The sequence below is a fragment of the Canis lupus genome, chromosome 9 (genome assembly GCF_003254725.2).
Source record: "Canis lupus dingo isolate Sandy chromosome 9, ASM325472v2, whole genome shotgun sequence".
NCBI lineage: Eukaryota > Metazoa > Chordata > Mammalia > Carnivora > Canidae > Canis > Canis lupus.
The window spans coordinates 17,887,100-17,911,760 of NC_064251.1; the positions used below are offsets into that span (position 1 = coordinate 17,887,100).

The 24,661-nt window shown below is 57.4% G+C and overlaps 1 pseudogene; it reads right to left on the minus strand.

Moving 5' to 3' along the window:
* Nucleotides 1–23,895, minus strand: LOC112650214 (rho GTPase-activating protein 27-like; annotated as a pseudogene).
* Nucleotides 23,896–24,661: the final 766 nt, after the last annotated feature.

Sequence of the window (24,661 nt, forward strand, 5' to 3'; positions counted from 1 at the left end):
TAGGAGAATAGAACATATTTTATTTAACAGTTATAACTTGATTTGTAACTTTACAGTATTGCAATGCATGGTGTGAGGCTTCCATTTGTACTCTTGTCCCGGCCCTGCTGGCATTTGCGGTGGGCTTGGGCCTACCACCAACCGCAGGCTCTACCAGTGAGGCTGCACTCGCAGTACCCCTACCCCAGAGCACTGAGCCTGGCACAGAAGAGCAGATAATAAATATTGGCTGTGAGAAACAAATGAGATGATCCAAGTGAAATGCTTGGCAGGGTGCAAATGTCAATAAATATTAGCTATTATTGTTTGTTGAACAGACCAACAGTTTGTGGGGCAGGTGGGCCAAAACCCAGAAACTGAAGGGGTTTGTGCCTGAGGAGAGAAAAGGCATAGCTGCTCCTTCCTTCTTCCAGCCCTGTAGGCCTCTCCCAGCTCCCGAGGGTAAGGTGGGCACCGGGCAGGTAGCCTGACAGCAGAGATGCTGAGAGCTGGGGGCTCCTGCTACTTGCCCACCCGGCAGAGCAGAAGAGCTGGGCAGGTTTCCTGTCTGCCTCCAGCATCTCCCCAGGCCCCGACAGAACCCATTTGCCTTAGTTTCTTTTGCTCTGCCTGTGAGCACATGATGGGGTGTGGAGGGGTGCGGGGGGGGGGGTAGCTGAAAGAGCTGAGGTGGCCCTCCCGAGGCTGTGCTGTGCTGTGAGAGGAGCCTGTGAGGCAGTCAGGTGGCCCACAGGACCCCGAACAAGTCACTTTGCCGCTGCCACACCCTCTTCACTTGTCAAATGTGACTGCGTGTGGAAATGGTGCATGTCTCGTAGCCAGTGTGAGGGACACAGTTAATATGAACAGCCGGTGCACAGAACACAAGTGGGTCAGGGAGGGCAGAGGCTCACTCAAAGAGCCCACGGGGAGTAGTCCTCCTCGGGGTAACTGGTCAGCGACTCGGGGTAGTCCGTTTCAGGGGTAGGGGGCTGCAAGGAGCAGGAGACAGAGTCAGACGCTCTCCGAGCCAGTAGGGACCCTGGGCCCCGCCCTTTCATACCAGGCCACGCCCCTCTATAGCAGTCCAGGGGACTGCGGGGTGCAGGAGGCGGGGCCTGAGGCCTGAGTCACCCCGCACCCCCCCGCACCCCTTCCCCCCCTCCCCCCGCCCCGCGCCTGAACCTCATTCCCGGGGGGCGGGGGCAAGGAGGCGGGTCCGAGGCCTGCAGTCAACCCCGCCCCCGCCCGGCCAGGCCCCGCCCCTCACCCTCATCCCGGGGCGGGGCAGGAGGCGGGGCCTGAAGCCTCAGTCACCCCGCCCCCCCCGGCCAGGCCCCGCCCTCCACCCTCATTCCCGGGGCGGGGCAGGAGGCGGGCCTGAAGCCTCAGTCACTCCGCCCACCCGGGCCAGGCCCCGCCCCCTCACCCTGCGCTCCCCGGGGTCCAGTGGGCTCAGGCCTGGCTGCATGTCCTCCAGCGCGTCCTCGGGCTCGTCCTCGGGCTCGTCCTCGGGCTCGTCCTCCAGCTCGTCCTCCGGCTCGTCCTCCCAGACGGCCTCGCCCGTCAGCGGGTTGTAGAAGAACACCCTGCGGCTCTCCTCATCCCAATACTGGCCCCAGTCTGTCTCGAGGCTCTCGCGGCTGCCCACCGAGGCCGGAGAGGTGGCTGGGCTGGCGGCGCCCTCAGAGGCCTCGAAGGGCGACTCCCAGGTGGTCACGCCCGTGTCTGGTTGTAGTAGTAGCGGCGCCGCTGCCCGCGTCCCTGTGCGTCTCCCATGCGGGGGGGCGGGGGACCGAGGCGGTGCCCGGGTGACGTGGGCAGGGCTGCCTCTCGACGTTCTCGTACACGGGCCCGGGGGTCGTCCACCTGTGGGAGCAGGAAGGAGGCGTGACCGTCAGGGCAGCTCCGGGGTCACCCAGTCCCGACCCAGCCACTTCCCACCTGGGCGACCTTGGGCAAGTTGAGTACCCCCTGCTTCAGTCCCGCCGCTGCACAATGTCTGCCCTGCCCGCTCCGGAAATTGTAGTGAAGAGAGAATGAGGAAATATTCGTGAAGGGGCATTGTCAAATATGAAATGTCCCAGATGCGTAGGGCACTTACATTATTTATTAACAATAATAAAATATCGATATCTTGAGTTCTCCCAGCTGCGCACTCACTGTGCACTCCAGGGGGCCAATCAGAGGTTGGGCAGGAATAGAGAAATGGCCTGGGCCCCATTCCTTTTCCTCCCCATTCAGGTCACAGAGGGGCAGGGCCCTGCTGCACTCTACAGCCCCCACCCCTCCTTCCTTCCTGTCCCTGAAATCTCTGGGACTGGAATCCGTACCACCTCTGATCTGGGACTGAAACTTCCTGAATGTGGTTTTTGCAGACCTCAGGATCAACTGCAGAGAAGGGAGAGAGGCAAGCCAGATGGGAGGAAGGAAGGAGGAGCTAGGAAAGAGGAGCCCCTCGTGCCCTCCAAAGGAAAGCGAGGTGGGCTGGAGGGTCCGGCCACACACAACATACCTCTGGTCATGCTCAACACCCCACTGCTCCTTGCGGCCTGCGGGGCAAAGTCTACGCCTTTAACAGGGCACCGGAGGGGCCTGTCGCCTCTCTGTCTACTTTATTTCCTGCCATTCCTGGCCCCCTGCCTTGAACTTTATGCTCTAGTAGCCTGGGGCTGCTGGAGGCTCCACCCTCCCTGCTGTATATCTTTTATGGGCCTGGATCCTTCAGAGTGCCTAGGCCCATCCCCACCCTTTTTTTCACCTGGCCCACTCCAATTCCTTCTTCAGGACTCAGCTCAGGTGTCAGGTTCAAGACCTTTCTTGAGATTCCTCTGGTGTGCCCACCATCGCCTAGCACCCTCAGCTGGCCAGAGGGATAGATAAGGACACTCTTAAACCCCAGGCAGCAGAAGAGCACCAGAAGATTAAGACTGTTTCTAGGACGATCTAATGCTACGGGGGAAATGCAGACTTCGACATGGGGAGCAGTATATAGTTTCAAATCTGTGTTTTTAGAAACCCTCCAAAATGCTAACAGAGATAGTTATCTCCTCTGGGCAGTATAGTTATAGGGATGGGGTATTTATTTATTTATTTATTCTTTAAACTTTTCTCAAAATTTTGTACAATCACCCTCCCCCCCGCCCCGCCTTTTTTAATCACAGAACTGCCTGTGATGCCTTCACTAAGCTGTAAACTTCCCAAGAGGGGAAGCCGGTCATGTCAAGGTGGCATCTCCCTGGGCCTTAGGAAGGCGCCTAAAAACACACTCGTTTGTCCCACAAAGATTCACCTGTCCGGTGCACGCACTGTTCTAGGCACTGGGGAACGCAGCAGTGAACAAAGGGACCCACATCCCTACTGGGCAGCCTGTGTAAATGGTCAGGGAGCAGGGAGGGAGATGAGCAGGGTGAGAAGTGAAATGCACAGCACAGCACGTTGTCCGTGGTAGTTACTGCTAGCAGGAGACAAAGTGTCAGAAAAGCAGTGGTAGAGTTTTAGATCATCAGGGGCAGGTCCCAGGCATGGAGGGAACAGGAGGAGCTGGATACACCAGATCCTCACTCCTCTCCCTCACCCTGCAAGCGCTTGTGTGGCTGAGACAGAACCCCCCACCCCACTTCTCCTTTCTCTCTGTCCACCGCAGCCATCCCATATTCCCAGCCACACCGGCCCATGGACCCTCCCGCAAACACAAAGCCACCTCCTATCTCTGCACCTTTGCTCCAGTGGGTCCTTCAGCCTGGAACTCTCTGCTCTCATACCTGCCTACCCAGATCCTGCTCCTCTGCTGGTGCTCTGCTCCAAGCCTCCGGGAGAGGCCTTCTCCCTCAGGAGAGACGTCTGGCGCACGGACATGCTGTTCATCCCTCTGTTCGGGCCGGCAGCATTCCGCCTTGGGTTGTCCACTCATCTGCCTACCTCCTCTGACCCCAAAGGCGGGGTTTTGTTTTTGAGCAGGGGACCCAGGATGATGTACTTGACCCCAGTTGCCCTCTAGCTGCTGGCCCAATGCCCTGAAGCACACATCCAATCCACCAAAAGTACTTATTGCTTGAGTACAAAAGCCAATTCCAAGCCACATTTCAGCAGCAAACAACAAACAAACACACCTGACACCACAGGAGACTCAAGTTAGCTTTGGACAAGGACTTCCTGGGAGTGGGGGTTCAGCACAGGAGTCTCTTTGGGAGACCAGGATGGAGGCAGTGGACAGAGGAAGGTGGGTGACCAGACACATCTCCCACCTGCCCCAGCTGGACCTGCTGAGGCAGGCGCCTTCCCCTCCTTGGGACAGGGGCTGGGAGGTCATGTGGGGCATAGATGAGCTGAGGAAGGAGCCAGGCTCTATGGAGCGGGGATTTCCACCTGCAGGCTGCTAGTCTTGGCTGTGAGTCCATGGGGAGTCCCAGGCTGGCCAGGGTGATGGGGATCTCACACGAAGTAGCCCTAGTGGGTACAGAGGTGAGACCTAGGAGCTGGATGTTTAGGCTCTCAGCATGAGGGGGCTGTCAGAGGAAGAGAAGATGCAGAATCGCACTGTGGGGCTCCAGGCTGCAGACCAGAGGCCAAATGGGGGCAGGGCAGGGCCCCTGGGAGGGGCTGCCCCAGAGACACAGGCTGCTTCAGGAGGTAGGAAGGGGCTTTCACTGGACGGGAGCAGGCAAAGTCCAACCCCCTGTCAGTGATGCTACAGCCCTGTGGTGGGAGCTGGACCACACGCAGCGGCCCTGAGGCCCCTTCAAACTCTAGAACTTTCTCCCTGTAGAGCCCCTCCAGTGCTAGGATAAAGCCAGGATCAGACTGGAAGCCAGGCAGGGCCAGTCCCCCTGTGCCCTCTGGCCTTCAAGGGGAAGCTCGTGCAGGTTAGAGCAGGGTCTGCCACCCTGCCCACGACTCCTGGAGGTCCAGGCAACACCCAGTGACAGCCCATCAGTGGGGCCCTGACTAGGCACCAACAGCTCTCGGGGCCCAGATCCCAATCACAACAGAGACACGGGGGACAACAGTAGGAAAGGGGAAGTGGTCTCCTACCTCAGCGGCAAGAGGGGCTCTGGCTCTCACCACGCCCAGCTGCCCAGCCCCGCAGCCCTCCCCTTGCCCACAAGCAGGTGGCAGGCCTGCCTCTGCCCCTGCGCTGATCACCATCTCTCAGGGTCCCCCTGCAGCCCCTCCCAGGCAGGCGAAGGCCTTGGCAAAGGGAAGAGGAAAGCAGGGAGGAGTCCCCGAAGTCTGAGAGATGTCCTGCTCCGAAGCTCCGCTCAGCCACTCCTGAGAGGGCCAGAGAACAGAGGCCCACTAGTGGCACCTTGATCCCGAGGCCCTCGGCCGTCCCCACCAGAGGCTGAGCTTGCCCCCAAATGCCACGGCCCCCTACCTGTCCCCGCAGGGCCTGACTCCGCCTCCTGGTCAGCCTGGCAATCATGTCCACCATCCTGTCCCCTCAGAGCTGCTGGGACGAAGCCCTGGGCAGGCTTTAGGGGTGGAGCCAAGGGGCACAACCCCAGGGCTGGCACAAGGCAACAAGGAAACAAGAAGTGGCTTTGAGGTGGCGGGAGGCTGAGCCTCCAGCCCATTTCCTGTCAGGGCTGTGGAAGTGCTGCCTGAGACAGAGGCTGCCTGCTGTGGGGGGGGGGGTGGGGGGGGTGAAGTGGGGGGGGTCTTAGGTCGGGGGTGTTTCTATGTGTCCAGGGAAGCGCCGGCCTTCCTACTCCATACTCTGGTCACCGGCAAGGTCTGAATCCCAGGGCAGATACAGCCAGGGAGCAGGATGGCGCCAAACCGAGGTTGGGGGAGGGGAGGCCAGACAGCTGGGAGAGGGCAGAGGGGGCAGTTGGGTGCTGGGGCCCCAGGCTGGCGTAGACAGGACACGGAGTGGCCCTCAACTCCCCCAGTGCCCAGGGCGATGGGGAAGAGGAAGCTAGTGTGTGGGGTGCCGGGGCGGGGGGGCAACGTGTCAAAGAGGAAGGGGTCTGGGCAGCTGTGGCATCAGACGGAGTCAGTGTCTGGAGTTCTGCAGCCTCACAGAGGACAGGAGGGATTCTGACCACACCACAGTCCACTCGCCTGACTGCCTGAGCCTGTCCCCTCCCGGTTCGCTCTCCAAGATGCACGCATGCACCCTCGCCTGGGTGTCTAATACGTGCACAAGTATGCCTGCGTCCCCACTCTCTAAGGACCCGGAGAAGGGGACAGGGACTAGCCTCTCCACAACCCCACAACCAAGAGCTTCCCCTGGGCCTGGTCTCTCTCCTGTTTCAGGCTCTGACCCCACCTTCCACCGGGATCCCAGACCCATTGTCTCCTGCTCTTCCATTCCAGTAACCCTCCTGTCCCCAGCCCTGGTCTTACTTCCTCCCCTGCCCATGCCCCCCCAGACCACTCCTTCCCTGCACCCACTGTGGGCCCAGGACAGGGACACCCAAGGAGAGCCAGGCGTGGTGTAGATTTGGAGTGTGGGCCCTTTGGGCAGACCGCATCCAGAACAAGCCAGGGATTCATGCCCTACTCTGCCCTCCAAGCTCCTGTATTGCTCCCCTCCCATCCCAGGTGGGACTCAGAAGCCTGGAACACTGAGGGCAGAGAGGCCTGGGGTCCTCCCACTTGTCACACACATGACACATCCCACTGCCCCCGCCCTGGGGGACATGGGCCACACGCAAAATAGGTCACCAGGAGAGATGGAGCCAGGCCCAGAAGATGGGAAAGGCCGGAAACTCTGAGCTGGCAGCAGGCAGGAGCTGGGGAAGGAGAGAGAGGACATGGGTGTGGGGACCTGAGCCCTCAGCACTGCCCCGCTGGAGAACTAGGGAGCAGGGTCTTCCTGTGGCAGGAACCAAGAGTGACAGGACAGGAGACTGGGACCACCGAAAAGGCAGCCCACGTGCTGTTCCTCCTCTGTAAGAAGCTGGGCCCCCCAGGCCTGGGGTCTTCCCAGGGGGCTCTGGCCCCCCACCCCAGGGACTGAGCCAAACCCACACAGCTCTGGCCTGCTCTTCTTGGTCAAGGAGCTTGGTTCCTCAGGCTTCCAGTCTAGGCTTCCCCTCAGCAAGAGGAGGCGTGACCACAGCAGCTCCCCAGTGGTGTCCTCCTCCCTCAACCGCATCTTCACGCCTGGCCTGGCCCTCTAGAGGCACACGGTGGAGGAGGGGACAGAACAAGCCGGCTGCTCTGTCCTCACCCCTTCTCCCCAAAACCCTCACAGGAGGCTTGTGGCAACCAGAAAAATCCTATCAGCTCTCTGAAGCCAGAGGCAAAAGAAATGCCTGCAAACCAGTGACTGGAGCCCAGACACTGGCTCAGGGGGGCTGCCGCGGGGTCGGGACCTCCTTTGCTGACTTCAGTGCCTCCAGAGCTGAGCGGAGGGAGAGTGGAGGATGGGTTGTGATCTTTGCCTCAGGGAGCCTTGCAGGGTGCCCAGAGCTGGCGTCCTTCCCTTCCCTGAGCACGCCATCTCCAGGACGGAGTCCGGGCCTCACTGTACCCACCCCCAGCCCTGAGCCACAAGTCCACTGATGTGCAGTGGGGGAACTGGGGGTCCCCTCAGAACGGAGGGAACCACGCCTGGAGCTGTCCCCAGAGTCTGGTGTAACAGGTTTGGGCCGGGGCTCAGACCCCTCGTTTTGTACTAAAGCCCAGGTGAGGCTCAGTGTAACCTTACTGCTCGGCCTGTAGCCTGCGAAGACGAACACAGTAGCCCGAGGTCAGGTTCCTCTGTGGGGCTTAGAGCAGAGGCATCATCATTTGATTAAAGGGGGGCGGGGAGAATGACGCAGGATTCAGAGAAATGGCTTCTTGTGTCGCTGGTGCCCTAGCTTCTCCCCGGGCAGCCCCTTGAATCTCTGCGCCTCTGTTTCTTTATGCATAGAATGGTGCTGTCATGCTCTCCCCGCTCCCAGGGCTGGCCTCTGTGGAGGCGTCAAGCCGCCCCCGGGATCCTACACCCTACACTCTACACTCAGGGACGTGGGAAAGAAAGCGGGGTGACACTTCCGTTTTTTTGGTTCTGGGTTTCGATTGAGTGCCCTCGGCTCTGGACTCTGCCCTCAGCCTCTTGGTGACCTCATGGGACTGTGTGCTCGGCCTGCTCCTCAGGGTAGGTGGGGTGGGGGGTGGAGCCCCTTTGCCACTCACATGCTCTGTGCTCTGGACAAGGCTGGCTGACGCCCAGGAGGAATCAGAAACCGTCTGTCAAGGAAACTGCTGGCTGGCAAAGGCTGTCATCGTGAGCCAACCGAGGGAGAGAGATGTGACAGGGGCCTGTCCCTCCAAATGTGTCTGCACCTGTACCCACCGCACCTCCTCACTTCCCCACTGGAGGGACCAGGTTCCCCCGTCCAAGAGGGCCTCCCGAATATGGGCCCCTGAGGATCCCACTGCCTCTTGCTCAGAAGCTGCCTCTCCACAAACCTCTCACTAACCCTCCCACTTGATGGCTGCAGGCCCTTTGGCGTGGCAACAAATTCCAGGTCTCTCCATCTTAAAAAGAAAATGTGTGCTCCTGGACCCAGCTCATCCTGCCTCCTTTCCGGAGCCCACCTGTTGAAGGTGTGTGTGTGTGTGTGTCTGCCGTCCTGCTTCTGACGTCCAGCCCACTGCCCGGGGGTCCTACAACTCCTTTGATGACAGCAGCGGTCCTTGGAGGGTCTGACTCTCCTCAGGACTTAGTCCTTACAGGCCTCTCCCTCCTCACCCTCTGGTGCCTCCTGGGCTGTGAGCCATGCTCCTCTTCCTCCACTTAACTCCTTGATACTGGGTCTCCCATTTGCTTCTCACTCTCCTGTCCCGGGGAAGCCCAGCCGGATCTGTTAGCTTAACTACCTGCAAGACCATCTCCAGGAGCAAAAACCTGAGTGGAGTCCTGGGGGTCCTTGGTACACCCTACAAGCTGCATATCCCAGAAACCAAGTTCACCTTCCTCCCCTCCTCCTTCCCATCTTGGCATCATCTTGTTTTTGTTTTCTTCTTCTTTTTTTTTAAGATTTTATTTATTCACGAGAGACAGAGAGAGAGGCAGAGACACAGACAGAGGGAGAAGCAGGCTCCCTGCAGGGAGCCCAATGTGGGACTTGATCCCAGGACCCTGGGATCATGACCCAAGCAAAAGGCAGCCGCTCAACCACTGAACCACCCAGGTGCCCCATCTTGGTTGTTCAAGCAGAGATCTAGAGTCCCCGAGGCTGGGGACCAGCCTAAGCCTTTCGGACATATCAGTCTCCAGGTAACACAGGGGCTAGGGGAACATGGGAACCCCACCACAAGGAAGCAGAAATTCAAATCTAGAATAGATGTCCTATGGGGCAACCACTCTGGTCCCTGTCCAGGCAGGAGAAGAGGGAGGGAAACAGCAAGAGAGATTTAAGAGACAAATGAGATGCATGATCCTTGAGCTGATTCTGGTTCAAACAAACTGACTGTGAGAGATTTGTTTTAGGACAATGAGGGACATTTGACTATGGCCTGGATCTTAGCTGATATGAAGGAACTAATATTAATTTTGTTAGATATAATAATGGGTATAGTATTGAGGTTATGGAAAAAAACATTTTTAAGACATAACAGGCTGGGGCACCTCAGAAGCTCAGTTGGTTAAGCGTCTGCCTTTGGCCCAGGTCATGATCCTGGAATCCCCGGGGCGCATAGGGCTCCCTGCTCAGCAGGGAGCCTACTTCTCCTTCTGTCTCTTTCCCCTTGCTCATGTTCTCTCTCTCACTCACTCAACATCTCTCAAATAAATAAATAAATAATAAATAAATAAATAAAAATCTTGTTAAAAAAAGACATACAGGCTGAGTTTTTAAGGGATGAGATAGGATAAATTCTGGAATTTATTATTTCTCAGCAAAAAGAAAAAAGAGAGAGAACTAACTTGACAAGAATTGTTAAATCTAAGTAATAGGTATAATTATATTAATTATAATATTCTTTTCACTTCTTTGCATGTTTGAAAATCTTCATAATAGGGACACCTGGGTGGTTCAGTGGTTGAGTACCTGCCTTTGGCTCAGGTCATGATCCTGGGGTCCTGGGATCGAGTCCCGCATCAGGCTCCCTATAGGGAGCTTGCTTCTCCCTCTGCCTCTCTCTGTGTGTCTCTCATGAATAAATTATAAAATCTTTAAAAAATTTTTCATAATAAAAAGGGGAGAAAACCTCCCTTAAACTTGTTTACTCTTCTGGATTCTCAGTGTTACTACTCCAAGGTGTTCACTGTTTCTTATCCAGAAAGACAGGCCCTTCCAGCTCTCCCCTACCCCTGGTAGTAATTTCTCTCCTTTATGACGCAGCTCTGGCTCTAGGAATTCTGGAAACATGGCAGCTTAAACATGTCCTGCTTCTTCTCTTCTCCTGGACGCTACCCTCAAGGAAGGGGCTGTGCCAGCTCCTGGGCAGGGCTGGCTGGCAGGAGTAGAGGGCCTGAGATAGAAGCTGGAACCCAGGAGACCCCGGGGCAGACCAGGCCACCATAGGACCCTAGGGGGAAAGCAGGGTGACCCCGAGGAGCTGACAGGGAGTCAAACAGGTGGGCTCAGCACTCTCTGCCCAACAGGCTGGGGATGCCGAGGAGGCAGCAGGCAGGGAGAATTCTTGATGGTGTCTTAGAAGAGGCTGCCCAGCCCGGCTGGCCCGCTGGCAGAGACCACCATTCCTCTGCTCTAGGGCCGCGCCTAGTGGGGACACTTCAACAGCTCATCCCAGCCCCAGTGAGAAAAGACACATAAACCCCACTCCTCTGACAGGACAGTGGCTGGAGAGAGGTGGAGCAAAGAGAACAACCAAATCTACCCGGGCTGCAAGACCCTAATACAGCAGGGTCAGGACGTGCTAAAGACCAATCACCAATCCGGGTAGGAAGAGGAGTTTGTCAGTAAAAGGTGGCAGGATAGGTGGATGGCCATCCAGAAAAATAATTAAAGGTGGGTTGACATCCTACTCTGTCCACTCGGATATACCCCCAAATAGATCAAAGATTCAGACATAAAAAGCGAAACCATAAAAATACTTAAAGAGAAAAACATAAGCAAAATTGTATATTAAAAATAAAAAAGGCAGAAGGGCACCTGGGTGGCTCAGTGGTTGCGCATCTGCCTTTGGCTCAGGCAGTGATCCCGGGGTCCTGGGACTGAGTCCTGTATTGGGCTCTCCCTGCAGGGAGCCTGCTTCTCCCTCTGCCTGTCTTTGGCTCTCTCTGTGTGTTTCTCATGAATAAATAAATAAAATCTTCAAACCAAACCAAACAAACAAAAAAGCAGAGACTCAAACTCTAAAAGCCATACATTTGACCACGTAAGTGCATCTTAAGTCATTTGCGTGGCCAGAAAATAACATTAGCAAAGTCAGAAGAGAAACTTACATGACAACTCCTGTAAGAGATAGAGGGCTGTTTTCCTTCGTATGGCAAAACCTCCTAATAACCAATAAGTAAAAGACCAATAAGTCAATGGAAAAATGAGCACTGGCTCTGAACAGGTTGTTAACAGAAAAAGGAAAACAAACAGTCCTTAAATCTATGAGAAGATGCTCACTCTCACTGAAAAGAGAAATGCAAATTCAAGCTATCCTAAGATCATATATTTTACTATTGGATCAGCAGGAAACGACATCTTGTTGGCACCTGGTTGGCAAGGCTGTGGGGGATCAGACACTCACATTTGTGTTGGTGGGAATGTAAATTGGTATAAGCCCCCAGGAAAGGGACAGCAATTTGGCAAAAATTAACAAATATCCATCGTTTATCCTTCCACCCAGCAATCCTACTTCTGGGATTTATCCTTGATTTATCTGCACGTGGGGTGAAAGATTATCTATTACAGGACTGTGCATAATAGCAAGAGATGGGAAACGATTCAAGGGCCCATCACCAGCGGACCGGTTGAAGAATTTCTGATACATCCGTACAGTGAAAACCATGTAGCTCTAAGGAAGGAGACTGATACTCTCTCTGCACAGACTCCAAGATATATTGTTAAATCAAAAAGGCAAAGAAGAAGCAAGATGCGGTGTTGTGTGTACTGCATGTCACCTTTACGGAAGAGAGACAGAAAAGCAAGTAATCAAATGTGTTTTCATACAGGTTTGTGTTTGCATAAAGAAACTCTGGCAGAATCGAGAAAGAATTAATGAAAGTGGTGACTTATGAGTTGATGGAGAGAACAGGGCACAGAAGCAGGTGTGTGGGGGGGAATTTTTACTATATACTTTTTAATATTGCTTTTATTTTTATTTTATGTTTTAAAGATTTCAGGGCAGCCCGGGTGGCTCAGCGATTTAGCGCCGCCTTCAGCCCAGGGTGTGATCCTGGAGACCCAAGATCGAGTCTCACTTCGAGCTCCCTGCATGGAGTCTGCTTCTCCCTCTGCCTGTGTCTCTGCCTCTCTTTCTGTGTGTCTCTCATGAATACATAAATAAAATCTTAAAAAAAGATGTCATTTATGTATTCATGAGAGACACACACAGAGAGGAAGAGACACAGGCAGAGGGAGAAGCAGGCTTCCTTCGAGGAGCCTGATGTGGGACTGTATCCCAGGATCCCAGGATCACTACCTGAGCCAAAGGCAGGCGCTCAACCACTGAGCCACCCAGGCATCCTATTGCTTTGATTTTTAAAAACCGTGAAAGTACATTATCTAATTTTTAAAAAAATCTTGCTATTAGCAAGATAGAAGGGCTGGAAAACACAGTGACTACTGGAACAACAACAAAAGGGAAATCTTCAGGAGATTCAAGTAAGACACTAAAGAAAAAAAAAAAAGACTACTACTTTAGAATTTAAAATATATCATGTACTACTCATTGAAGGTGAGGACAGTCCCTTTCCAGACTCAAATTTGTGGCCTGGAAGAGAAAGCAGGAGAAATATCTCAGAACTGATGTACGCAGAGGCAAGACATAGAGGGGGCAAAGCTACAAAGCTGGAGACGCCAGTCAAGAGAGCTAACATGCAAATGAAAGAAAAAGGCAAAGACCCCAATACTCATGCAACAAAGAGATTTCTCTAAGCTGAAAAAAGACCCACGGCTATCCAGAGACTGACGGGGTTTTATGAGTTCCAGGAGGAGGAGTGTTGAGAAAAAGCATCCCTCCCTTCTGCACATCCTAGAGGGGATGTTTGATCAGGAGCCGCAGGGAAAAGCAGAAGCCACGAATGAAATGCAAGGGGTAGCAGGACAGCAGAGGAACAGGACAATCAGGAGCAACCTGATAGAAGGGGGAAAAGGAAACCCGTTAAAGATTCTGAAAAGAGTGCATTATCCCAACAAAAAGACAGTCAGTTTGGGTTTCCAAATTCAGTGGTAGGAGATATATATATGAAATAGACGTAAAAACATGATAATGTTGAATATAGAAGGATACTGAGAGATACCAGCAAGTGCAAAAAATAAAACCCAATAAAATAGAAAGAGTGGCCCTGCTTGTAACAGCAAGATGGTGATTCAGGTTGAAACCACCCACCGGGTAAAGAGGGACACCAGGGGATGATACAAAGGCACACTCTGTGATGCCAGGACAGTCAAAATCTGTGTGCACTGCCAACAAACTTGTAGTTAAATATAAAAAGCAAAACCTGAGATGCCTGGGTGGCTCAGTGGTTGAGCATCTGCCTTGGCTCAGGGTGTGATCCCGTGATGTGATCCCGGGGTCCTGGGATTGAGGGATTGAGTCCTCCCCGCAGGGAGCCTGCTTCTCCCTCTGCCTGTGTCTCTGCCTCTCTCTGAGTCTCTCATGAACAAAAAATAAAACCTTAAAAAAAAAAAAAGCAAAACCTGCTAAAAGTACAAGATCTTTACAAAGAAAATCTGAGCGAGAGATGTAATAAACCTCTATTGGAACTGGAGTAAAAGACAAAAACAAAAGGAAGTCTACAAAGGAAACACAGGTTTCAATAACGTAATCGATCAGCTTGGCTTGATATATACCAGACCTTATGTCCCTTAGATGGAAAATATACGATTTTTCCACTATGAAAAACTTAGAAAAACCATTTATTTCTTCGGTCACGAAGGAATCCATAGAGAAATTTAAAAATGGAGATTTTGCAAATCTAGGAAAAATGAATACTTTCCTAGGAAAAAGGCAAAATGGCCAAAGTGAACAAGAAGGAGTGGAAAACGTGAAAAGACCAAACTACCGTTGATGAGAAAAAAAGTCTGCCCCTAACAAAGCACCAGGTAGGTCCAGAGGGTTTCAGGGAGGAGGCTGAATGGTAGGAACCTCTCGGATTCAGCCGCTGTCCCCCTTCCTTGGCCAGGAGGCAATCCTAAGTTTCTCTCTAGCGACTGGCGGGATTCTGGGGACTCCGGGGACAGCTCCTCCAGCGCACTCCCACGGCATCCTGCAGGCACCCCTGCCACACCAGATCCTACCTGTGGGTCTGCTAGCCCATCTCTCTTCTGGGACAGAAAACTACCTGATGGCAGGGACCATGCCTTGTTTCTCAGTGGCACCTGCCATGTACTGAATCCATGACACAGTAGGTGAAAAATCGCAGTGCCATTGTCAGTGTACCGGGATGCCCCGGGGTCTGTAAAAACTCTCCCACACAGAGTAAAGCAGAATGGATGAAAAGAAGCCAAAATGCTAATAGTCATTATTATTTTAAAAAAGATTTTATTTATTTATTCATGATAGACCAAGAGAGAGAGAGAGAGAGAGAGAGGCAGAGACACAGGCAGAGGGAGAAGCAGGCTCCATGCAGGGAGCCTGACCTGGGACTTGATCCCAGGACTCCAGGATCACGCCCTAGGCGGAAGGCAGGCGCTAAAGCGCTGAGCCACCCAGGGATTCCCTCTAATAGTCATTAGAGTGAGATTGCCCATATTCGCCAAATATTTGCAATGGCGTTAAGCTATTTAAAAAAAAAAAAAAGATTTTATTTATTTATTTGAGACAGAGAGATAGAGCACGAGTGGGGATAGGGGCAGAGGTAGAGTTCTCTATGCGGGGCTTGATCCCAGGACACTAGGATCCTGATCTGAGCCAAAGGCAGATGCTTAACCTAGGGAGCCTCCCCAGAGCCCCTCCTTAAGCTATTTTTATGGGGGGGGGGGGATAGTAATTTACAAGTTGAGAAGATTCCAGGAGCACTCCAGTTGCGTGCAGCAGAGGCAGGAAGGCCCCCCTCTGGCACCTTTCTTGGTTCCTCTGGCTTCCTCTCCTAGGCCAAGTTGGCTCAGCCCCCAGGACAGACATGGAAGCCCTGAGAGGGCCCCCTGCCCTGCTCACCCAATGCCTCACGGTGGACCTCCACTCGGAGGACCCATAGGAGCCCAGAGCCTGGGCTAGGCAGAAGGGTCCTGCAGGCTCTGCTGTGCCTAAGCAGCTGCTCTGGAAGTCCCCTCAACACCACAATCCTTCCTCAATTTGGCAAGAGAGCCTCCTGCACTTGAGCAAGGACCCCTATGTCCCTCAGACCCAGTCCCTGGCAGCACCATTTCCCTCAACGCCAATCAACCTCAACTGTCCCCTGACCTTCTAGTCTGGAACCCTGACCATGTTTGCATCAGCTGGGCCTGGCCCTCCCCACTACTGGACACAGACAGCTCCAGGAAAGGCAGAGACAACAGATTGAGTGAGAAGCCGGCCCCTGGCGCTCAGGAAGGAAGTGGGGAGGCAGGTGGACCCGTCTCAGGGGGGCTGGGGACTGAGAGGTGAATCATAAGGCTCAGGTTCAGGGGAGATCACCCAGGGGACTCCACAGAGCCATGGGGGCTGCCAGGGGCCTGGGAGGTTGCTCCTTTCTGCCCTGGGAGCTGTGGGTGGGGAGGACAACTGGTGGCCAGGAATGTGGGCTGGGTTGGGAGGGGGCTACCCAAGAAGCTGCTCTTTCATGGGTCAGGCCTTAGGCTGGGCAGTGGGGCTCTAGGGTCAGCCTGGGGCTGCAGGTGAGTCATGGGGAGGGAAAGGTCAAGCCAGGTGTGAAGAAACCAGCCGGGCCAGCCCAGGGCTGCTGTTCTCCAAGGGTGGGTGGGGGGGAGGTAAGACAGTTGCTGGGAGGAGGGCATACAGACAAGGGCGCTCACTGCCCCCCCTCCTTGGCCTCAGCTCCCCTGCTCCTCCTAGAGGGCCCCCTGGCTGGTCCCAAAGGGGGATCCAGGTGGAGGGATCCCTAAGGCCAGTTCCTTTGCCTTAATCACCGCTGCCTGGGGCGGCTCTTGGAGTCTGTCCCAAGGGGTGGGTGCCAGGCCTGGGATCCAGAGAGGAGGGTGAGGTGCCTGCCCGCCAGGCACCTGGCAGGGGAGTTTCAGCATGAGTGCAGGAAAAGACCAGGTGGAGGTCAGGGAAGGAGGAGAGAGGGTGGGAGAGCTGCCAGGGCACGACCCCGCCTTCCCCGGGCCCCATTGGGAGTTGAGGGGTCACTCACAGTTCTCAGCACAGGACAGGGAACCAGGGCCCCGGAGGCTCCTTCTAGTCCGGCTGCCTACTCAGGTGAGTAGGGCTGGGCTGGCTGCATAGGAAGCTGCCGAGGCCTCTGGCTGCACCTCTTTCCTTCCTGTGGCCAATGTCTGGGCAGCAGGGGCGGGCTCCCGTCCAGAGGGCCGGCCTGGGCCTTTCCACCTCAGAGGCCCTGGGGTGGGGATGGTGACCACACCCTGAGATCCCCAAGTCAGCAGGTCCCCCTCCCCCACTCCACCGCAACCACGGGGGAGGAGTCTCAGAGGCCCCTCCTCCTCCCTTAGAGGGGGTGGGGGCAGAGTGCTCCAGAAGGTGTGCCTCTGCCCTCTCCTGGGACAGCTTCTCCCACTGCGCCCTGGGTAGCTGGGTGCTGGCTGGTGGACGAGGGCTGGGAATTCCTGCCTCCTTCCCTGTGGCCGGTGCCCACCGCTGGGGACACGCAGGGTGCTTGGAAAGTGAATACTTGTTTGCCTTCCGATTGTCCTGTCCCTGCTGAGGGGAACAGGCTGGCCAAGGCTGTGGCCACCCAGCTGAGACTGCCTTCCGAGCTGCTGCGGGGATGAACCTTTGAGTGAAAGCCCATGGGACCACGAGCCCCTTTGGGACAGGATCGTGTCAGGTGTAACATGCTTTGCGTCCCCAGGGTCCAGCACTTTGACCAGCACACAGCAGGTGCTCATTACATGTCAGTTGAGTGGAAGGTGAATGACGAGGCTATAAAATGCCACACAGTGCAGAGGCTTCTCTCCTCTGGGGTGGGTCCCTGCCTCTGCTGATTCCTCTCCCCATGCCACCCTCTCCCCTTGTCCACTGGTCGACTATCCCCAATGACCCAACCCTGATCCTATGTCTCCTCCACCCTCAGATCATTGCCCCTCGCCTCAGAGGAAATGGGTCCCTCCCTCTCTGCCCGGGGCACCCCACCCCCACCCTGTTGGCCTCTCTCCCTGCGTCCCGTCGTCTCCCCAACCACCTCTTCACCATCCTCAGCCTCCCACTCTTCTGGCTCCTGACCGTTCGCTTAGATTTGGGGAGCCTCCCCCCTTGACCTCCACCTGCCTCTGGCCACAAAGCATCTCTCCCTTCCCTGCCAAGCTCCTGAGTTGTCTACGCTCAGCCGGTGTCCTTACCTCATCCCTCTGGCCCCTGCCTTGAGCCCTCAGTAACCCCTTGACCAGCTCCTGATAAGGTGGCTGCTGACCTCGCAGTCACCGTTTCTGATACATGTTTAATGGCCTTTATCTCACTTCTCCTTTCTTCTGGACGTTTCTCGGTGTCTGGACAGGCACTCTCCTGTTCTTCCTCCTTGTTGCCTATTCCTTCCTCTGGGGCTTCTCTTCCCTCCCTTTGTCTGTTACCCGAATGTGGTGGGGCCTGACTGTCTCAGGTGTTCCCGGCCCCACGTCCACGCACTCTGCCCGCCCCCGGTCCACATGCTGCAGGCCACACGCTGCAGGCCTTCTGCTGGGCAGCAGGCCCCCTCTCCAGCTGCTGTCTGGACCTGGCGCCACCGAATAAACAGACCACTGTCTGCGGGGTGTGCGACTGGGAGACTGCGACTCATTCCGACTTCTCTCCCACCTTCCTCAGCCCGTCGGCCACTAGATTCCAGGGAATCGACTTCCCAAATCTCCTGTCATCACTGTGTGCCTGGGAGACCATGGAGGTCTGTCCTCTGCTATTCTCAAAGTCCCAGCCACGGGGGTCTTTTCTGAACCCCCTCTCTTCTCTGCTGAGAATCTTCCAGCAGCTGCAGGATTAAGTCCACATTGCTGGTGAGAGTCCACGAGGTCCTGCCTGGCCAGGCACTGCCCATTCCCCACAAGAGCCCCAGCAGTACAGGATGGGAGTGGAGCTGCAAGGCCTCAAGGGTGCCACATCTCACACCTGCACCCATGCCTCGGCACCACGGCACGCTGGGTGTCCTTCTATCCCAGATGGCCTGTGCCACGCTGGTCTGAGGCATCTGCCCTCTTGCCAGGCTCCTGACTCAGATGGTAGCTCTCCAGGGCTGGCGCTGTGCCTCATCAGATGCTTGGCAGGCAGGTGGGAGGCCAGTTCATGCTTAGTCAAGGAGTGAATGAAGGGGAAGGGTAGGTGCTGCCTCTCCTGCCTCCTCTAAGAAGGAAACAGGGAGGCTCACCTTTCAGGAAATTCCCTTCTCTAAATTCTGCCTTCGGGTCCCCTGGGTGGCTCAGCGGTTGAGCACCTGCCTTCTGCCCAGGTCATGATCCTGGAGTTCCTGGATCCAGTCCTGCATCGGGCTCCCTGCCTGGAGCCTGCTTCTCCCTCTGCCTGGGTCTCTGCCTCTCTCTCTGTCTCTCGTGAATAAATAAATAAATAAATAAATAAATAAATAAATAAATAAATAATCAATCTTAAAAAAAAAAGAAGGCTGCCTTCAATAACTAAGAGCAGACTGGGGATCCTTCCCAGGAGAGAACCAACTCCCCACCCCTGGAGTTTGTAGGGGACAGGGGGTCAGGGAGACCCACACGCGACACTGGAATAAAGCAGGGTCACAGGGGAAACAGGAACAGAGATACCAAGCCTCTTGTTGAGATCGCACGGGGAATTAGGGCCAGAAGGGGGAGCAGGCTGAGCGTCTCGACCAATACCCAGGTCTCTCCGCGGACGCCCGGTTCCTCCCGGCGCGAGCACCACCCCGCCATCACGTGTGTCCCCACCCCCTCACTCCCCGGTAACTGCTGCTGAAGAAGGAGAAAGAGAATATGGAAAGGCCCCGGAATGCGCCTCCGACGGCCTGCCTGGGAACGGAGGGGCGCCGGGGTAAGGAGCGCTGGCATCCAGCCATCTGCCCCGGAGAAGCTGGCCACCTGGCCCCCAGGGCCGCCGGGCGCAAGATCCCCCTGGCCCCCGCCCCCGTTCCTTCCGGGCGGAATCTGGGTCCGCGTCCTCACCCGCAGAATGCTGTTCCCCGCCATGGCCACAGGGGGGCGGGCTGCTCCTTGCAGAAATCAAAGCGAAGGCGGCGCCGAAGGGGATGCTAAATGCGACCCGGGTCTGCCTCCGTGCGGCGCCTGCTACGTGCCAAGCGCTTCCACGCCTCACCTCGTCGAAGGCTCACAACGCTAATCCTTTACACAGGAGGACACTGGGGCTGGGGCAAATAAGGGATTCCTCAGCAGCTGGCAGGTCACCCAGCAGGGTCAAATTCGAGTCTCTCTAGCTTCAAATCCTGAGCTCTTTGCACTGTAACCAGACCTGGTGGTGGGAAGACCCAGGAAGTCCCCGAGCGGGACGGTGCCTCCTTCCGCGGGGCATCCCACACTCAGTCCTGGCATGTGCCAGGCAACCACGCTGACATCAAGTACATCAAGGACAAAGAAAGAAACCAGAGACACAAGGTTGGGGGGTCATCCATTCACCCTTTCCACCCGTCTTTGGGCCAAGGGACAAACTGAGACCCTGAGAGAGGAAGTGAATCTCCCATAATTACCCAGCTGGTGGCAGATGTCAAAAAGATGTTTGTGCATCCTCCCTCCACGTCTCCACACCCCCCTTCCCCTGCCGCAAGTTCCTAAAGCTCAAGATGTCAGGGCCATGGAAAGGATTCTGGGGATGTAAGAGCGTTTTAAAACCGTGCTCTATTTTCGGTTGCCCAAATCAACACAACCGGATTCGAAACGAAACGAAAGAAAACAAAACAAAACAAACAACAACAACAACAAAAAACCCTCGCTGTAACCAGACCTCTTCCTGAAACAAAAAATTGGTGTGCGTGCGTGTGCGTGCGTGCGTGTGTGTGTTTAGAGGGGAACTGAAATGACTGAAATGTTGGAAGAAGCCAAAACGGGAAGCAGATCCCTGACTTTCACATCCATTATCTCATCTGATCCCCAAGCGTCTATGAGACAGGGGAGGCGGAGAGATCCTGCAGGCCCAGGATCCCGACGCCTCTCGGAATGGTGCGGCTGTCAGGCAGGTGAGGTGGCGCGCACCTGCCAGCACGGGGTGGGCGGCACACCGTACTCCAGGTCATCTGCATTTCTGCAGGAAAACGAAGTGTAATAAATAAATAAAGACCACCAACGGCTTCACCCGGGCTCAAGTCCAACTTTGCCACCAACTGAGTTACGGAAAACACTCGCGCTTCGGGGAGCTTTGGCATTTCGGAATTGCAGATGTGACTGGGAGCCTGCACCCCTCTCGTTTCGTGGTTGAGGAACGTGGGGCTCCGCGTGAGGCAGCCCGTGCAGAGCCGGCGGACGCTAAGCGGAGCGGGGCTCCTGGAGCGCGGGCGCAGCCCCCCGCCCGCCTCCTCGCTCCCGGGCGCCCCATACCTGCTGCGGGCGCTCGTCCCGCGCCGGGCCGCGCTCGTCCAGGATGGCCTCGTAGACGTTCCCGAGTCGCTGCGCGCCAGGGGGCGCGGGCACACCCAGGAGCCCGCCACGCTGCAGGCCTTGAAGCTGCCCGCGCTTCCCAGGAGGCCGGCAGGGGGCGCGACGGCGGCGCGCGCCAGGTCGTCCAGGGACCGCGCGGGCCGCACGGGCGCCGCGGGCCGCGTGTACAGGCAGGTGGGCAGGCCGGGCCCGGGGCTGCCGTGCTGGGTCGAGGCGCCGCGCCGCGCGGGGCCGCACAGGGAGCTCACGCGGCCCCGGGGCTTGGCGGCCGTGCCGTCGGGGCCCGCGGGCGCCGGCGCGCTCACGAAGCGGTAGTCGTAGGCGAGCGGTTCGGGGGCTGCGGGGCCCGGGCGGAGCGCGGGCGGCGGCGAGGAGGCGGCGGGGTCCCCGAGCGCCGGCAGCTCGCGCACGTACTGCGCCGGCAGGTAGAAGGGGCGGCCGCCGGGCTCGCGCCGGACGTGCCCCCAGTGCTCCGTGCTCCGGCGCAGCAGCCGGTAGCGCTCGTTGGGCTGGATGGCGACGCGCCGCCCGTCCTTGCCGGGGTACTCGAAGGGATGCTCCACCAGCACGTACACGTCCCCCTCGACGTCCGCCGCCATCGCCATCGCGGCCGCGGAGTCTCCCTGTGGGCACGAGGAGGAGGGGCGCGGAGGTCAGGGCCACCCAGCCGGGAGGCGCGCCGCGCTAGGGGGACAAGAGACTTGGTTGAGTCCCGAAGCCGCGTTCCTCCTGGGCCTTAGGGCCTTGGTATCTCCAAAACGGGGCACTCGGATAAAATAATCTCGAAGGTTCCCATGCCCACAGTCGCTGATGTAATTATGCCAACGCTGATTCTGTGGCATTGCTGATAAGATTTGAGCCTGCATTCAATCCCCCGGTGGGGAGGTTGTGGGTAATACTGGTCCAACTTTGCAGCCAAGGAAGCCTTGACTCAGAGAGATGGGGTTGACTGGCGGCGGTAAGTCGACACCACACTTGCCAAAAAGTTGCCTGAACCTCAGTTTCCCCGTCTGTGAAGTGGGAAAAAGAGCTCATTCCTTCCGTGCCCGCCCGCCCCCGCCCCCGCCCCGACGCCACCAGCCCTCAGGAAATCCGGGTCCACAGAGCCTCTTCCCTCCAGGATCCTGCGCCCCCGGCCCGGGCCCTCGGGGTAAGAGTTGAGGCGCGGGGCTCTAGGAGCTGCCCCGGCGCCGCTCTACCCCGGGAGTGTCCCCGCTTCGCGTAGACCAAGGGCCTTGGCATGAGGCACCAGGACTGCCAAGGCCGGGGAACCGGTTCTCTTGGTTTCTCTTTTCTTCCCCAGCGGCTCTGCGGGGAACGTGAACCCGGAGCCTGGCCCGCCCAGAGCGGCCCGCACCGCCCCCGACTGCAGATCCCACCTCCAACCTCCCAACCTCCCGAGAGAGGCTGGAGGGCCTGCCCACCTGCCCTGTGATCTCCACGTTGCCCCACGAGAGCAGAGCGGCCCCTAGAGAATGCACTACCCAGGCGGTGTCCTCCCCAAAGCTGTCCTGGAGTGATGGCCCCAACCCACCCCTCTGCATGCCAGCTTAGCTTGGCTCTGGGTGGGGCAGCCTTGGTCAGAGCCTAACTGTAAAGCTGCCCGGGTCTCACCATCAACAAGATGAATGAGTGACTTCTTGCGTGGCTGCTCCCTCCCGATCTTTACACTGACCACATCTCCTGCCCAACTGGGTCTCCCCGGGGGCAGCAGGTAGGAGCCCCTGTGGCTTGCTGAGGCTGAGGAACCCAAGGAACAGGGTCTGGCCGGCAGGGGTCCGGGTAGGGGCTCCTAGTGCCCCTTCCCCACTTTCTTAAGCTCTCCTCGATGGGGAAAGGGGTGCACAGTGGGCCCTGGAGGCGCAGTCAGTAAGCTGCCTGGAGCAAAGGCAACAAACCCTGGGAGGATACCCCTTCTCGTCACCTTCTCCTGGACCCCTGGCACTCGCTCACCTTGGCAGGGCAGGTCTCTGCGGGCCCATGGTGAAGGGCTAGATAGACCTTCCAGCCAGCAAACGATGCAGGTTAGGCCCCCATCTCGTTGGGCGGGGCTTCTGAGGGCTGGGTCGGGAAACCTCGGGGAGCAGGAGCTGCCAAGGGGAGCAAAGAGGCAGAGGGAGGCTCCGGAGGGCTGCCCCCAATTCTGGGAGGGGCGAGGAGGAGCCTGAAGGAGTGTCTGGGCCAGTGGAGACATTGGGAGCGGGCCCAGGGCAAGAGAAGGCAGGAGGGAGGGGCGGCAGCTGGCAGGGCTGCGACTGAAGGTGTGCTGTGCTGCCTGCTGGCAAGCAGAGCCCAAGGTGGGTAGACTCCCACCCTGCGCCCTCCACCAACGCCCCCCCCCCCCCGCGGGATTTGTTGGCCTCCAGCCTCTGTGTCCCCTGGGTGCGCTGCTCCAGGGCTGCTCCACCCCGGATCGTCGTCTCCAGGCGTCCCCTTACGGGTGAGGCCATTTGCACCCTGAATCACCAACTGCCAACCGCGAGCCCTCTCCAGCCCGATTGCTGGCACTACTCGCTTCGGGCCCACCTCCGCCCTCCCCAGGCCCTTTCCCCGCACAGCTTGGCCGGGCCTGGAAAGACTCAGGGCGGGGGTCCCAAGGCAGGGATGCCCACCAGAGCGGGGGTCTCGGGCTGGGTGGGGAGGGGACCCGGACTCGGCTCCTTCCCCAACTCGGGGGAGCGCGGAGGTTCCCTGAAACTCCAGGACTGATCCGTCCCCAGGAGCTGCTTTGGGTCCACTGGCCTGGGGACGAGAGTCACAGCGGCGCCAACGCCTGGGTCGGCGCGGGGGGCCTGCACCTGGGCCCGTCCTGTCCCCGGACGGAGGGCAGCCCTTTTCATCTCCGCTCCTCGCGGGGGGATCCGAGCCGCGCGGCCCTGCTCGCGGGTCCCGCAGCTCCGGCCCCAGCGCCCCGGGAAGGGGAGCCGGCGAGAGAGAACCCGCCACCTGCAGCACCGCACCCCCACCGGCCCCCGGCTCAGCGCCCCCCGCCCGGCCCGGCCCCGGCCCCTCGGGGTGTCCGCTCACTGGCTTCGCCTCCACTCGTCCCCGCAGGGCGCGTGGTTTCGGCGTCCGCGCTCCCTCCTCCACCGCCCAGCTCCCGCGCAGCCCGCTTTCCTGCTCAACAATACAGCGAGGGAGGCACCAGCGGAGAGCGCCGGGCAGAACTTCCTCCCGGGCCGAGGCTGGGCTGTGGCTGCTAGAGACAATCCCCGGTGTCCCGCTTCCTGTCCCCTCTGGGCCCAGGGAGCGCAGACGCCACCGCTCCCCCCCCCCCCCCCCCCCCCGCCCTTCCTGGGCCACACCTGGCTGTCTCCCGGAGGTGTAAGCAGGAGGGCGAGGATGGTGGTGTGAGGTGGGGGCGTGGGGGGGGGGGCGTGGGGGGGCAGCCTCCTCGACTACTTCTGGCCAGATTTCCCTCCCACTGTTTGATTCCGTCCCCCTGCTGCCTAGATCCTCCTCTGGAAGAGGGCCACCCTCCAGTCTGTAGGGTAAGCCCAGAGCAGCCTGCTGGAGCTGGACTCCTAGCACTTGAAATTTTCTCTCCTGTAAACTGGGGACAGTGACACCTACCTCCCAGGGTAGTTGGCGAGATTGAATGAGATGCACTAAGCACAGTATAGTATCACATTATTATAGGAGCACACATTTGTTATTATGAACATTATTTTTATTAGAAGATGAGCTGTCTTCTCTGGTGTTGGGTTGTCTCCAACCCCCCATTCTCCTTCAGGCAGGAGGGGGAAGGGAGAAAGGAATGTCCTCAGAGGCACCTTGCTGAGGATGAGGCACCCAGGTCGCCTGGCCCTGGCCTCCCTGTCCCTAGGCCTCAAACCCAGTTCCTTTTGTCTTCTCAGAGCCCACTTCCTACTGACCTGGAGAGACTTGAGGCCCCTGAGGGAAGCTGGGGCTCAGGGGATGTGCAG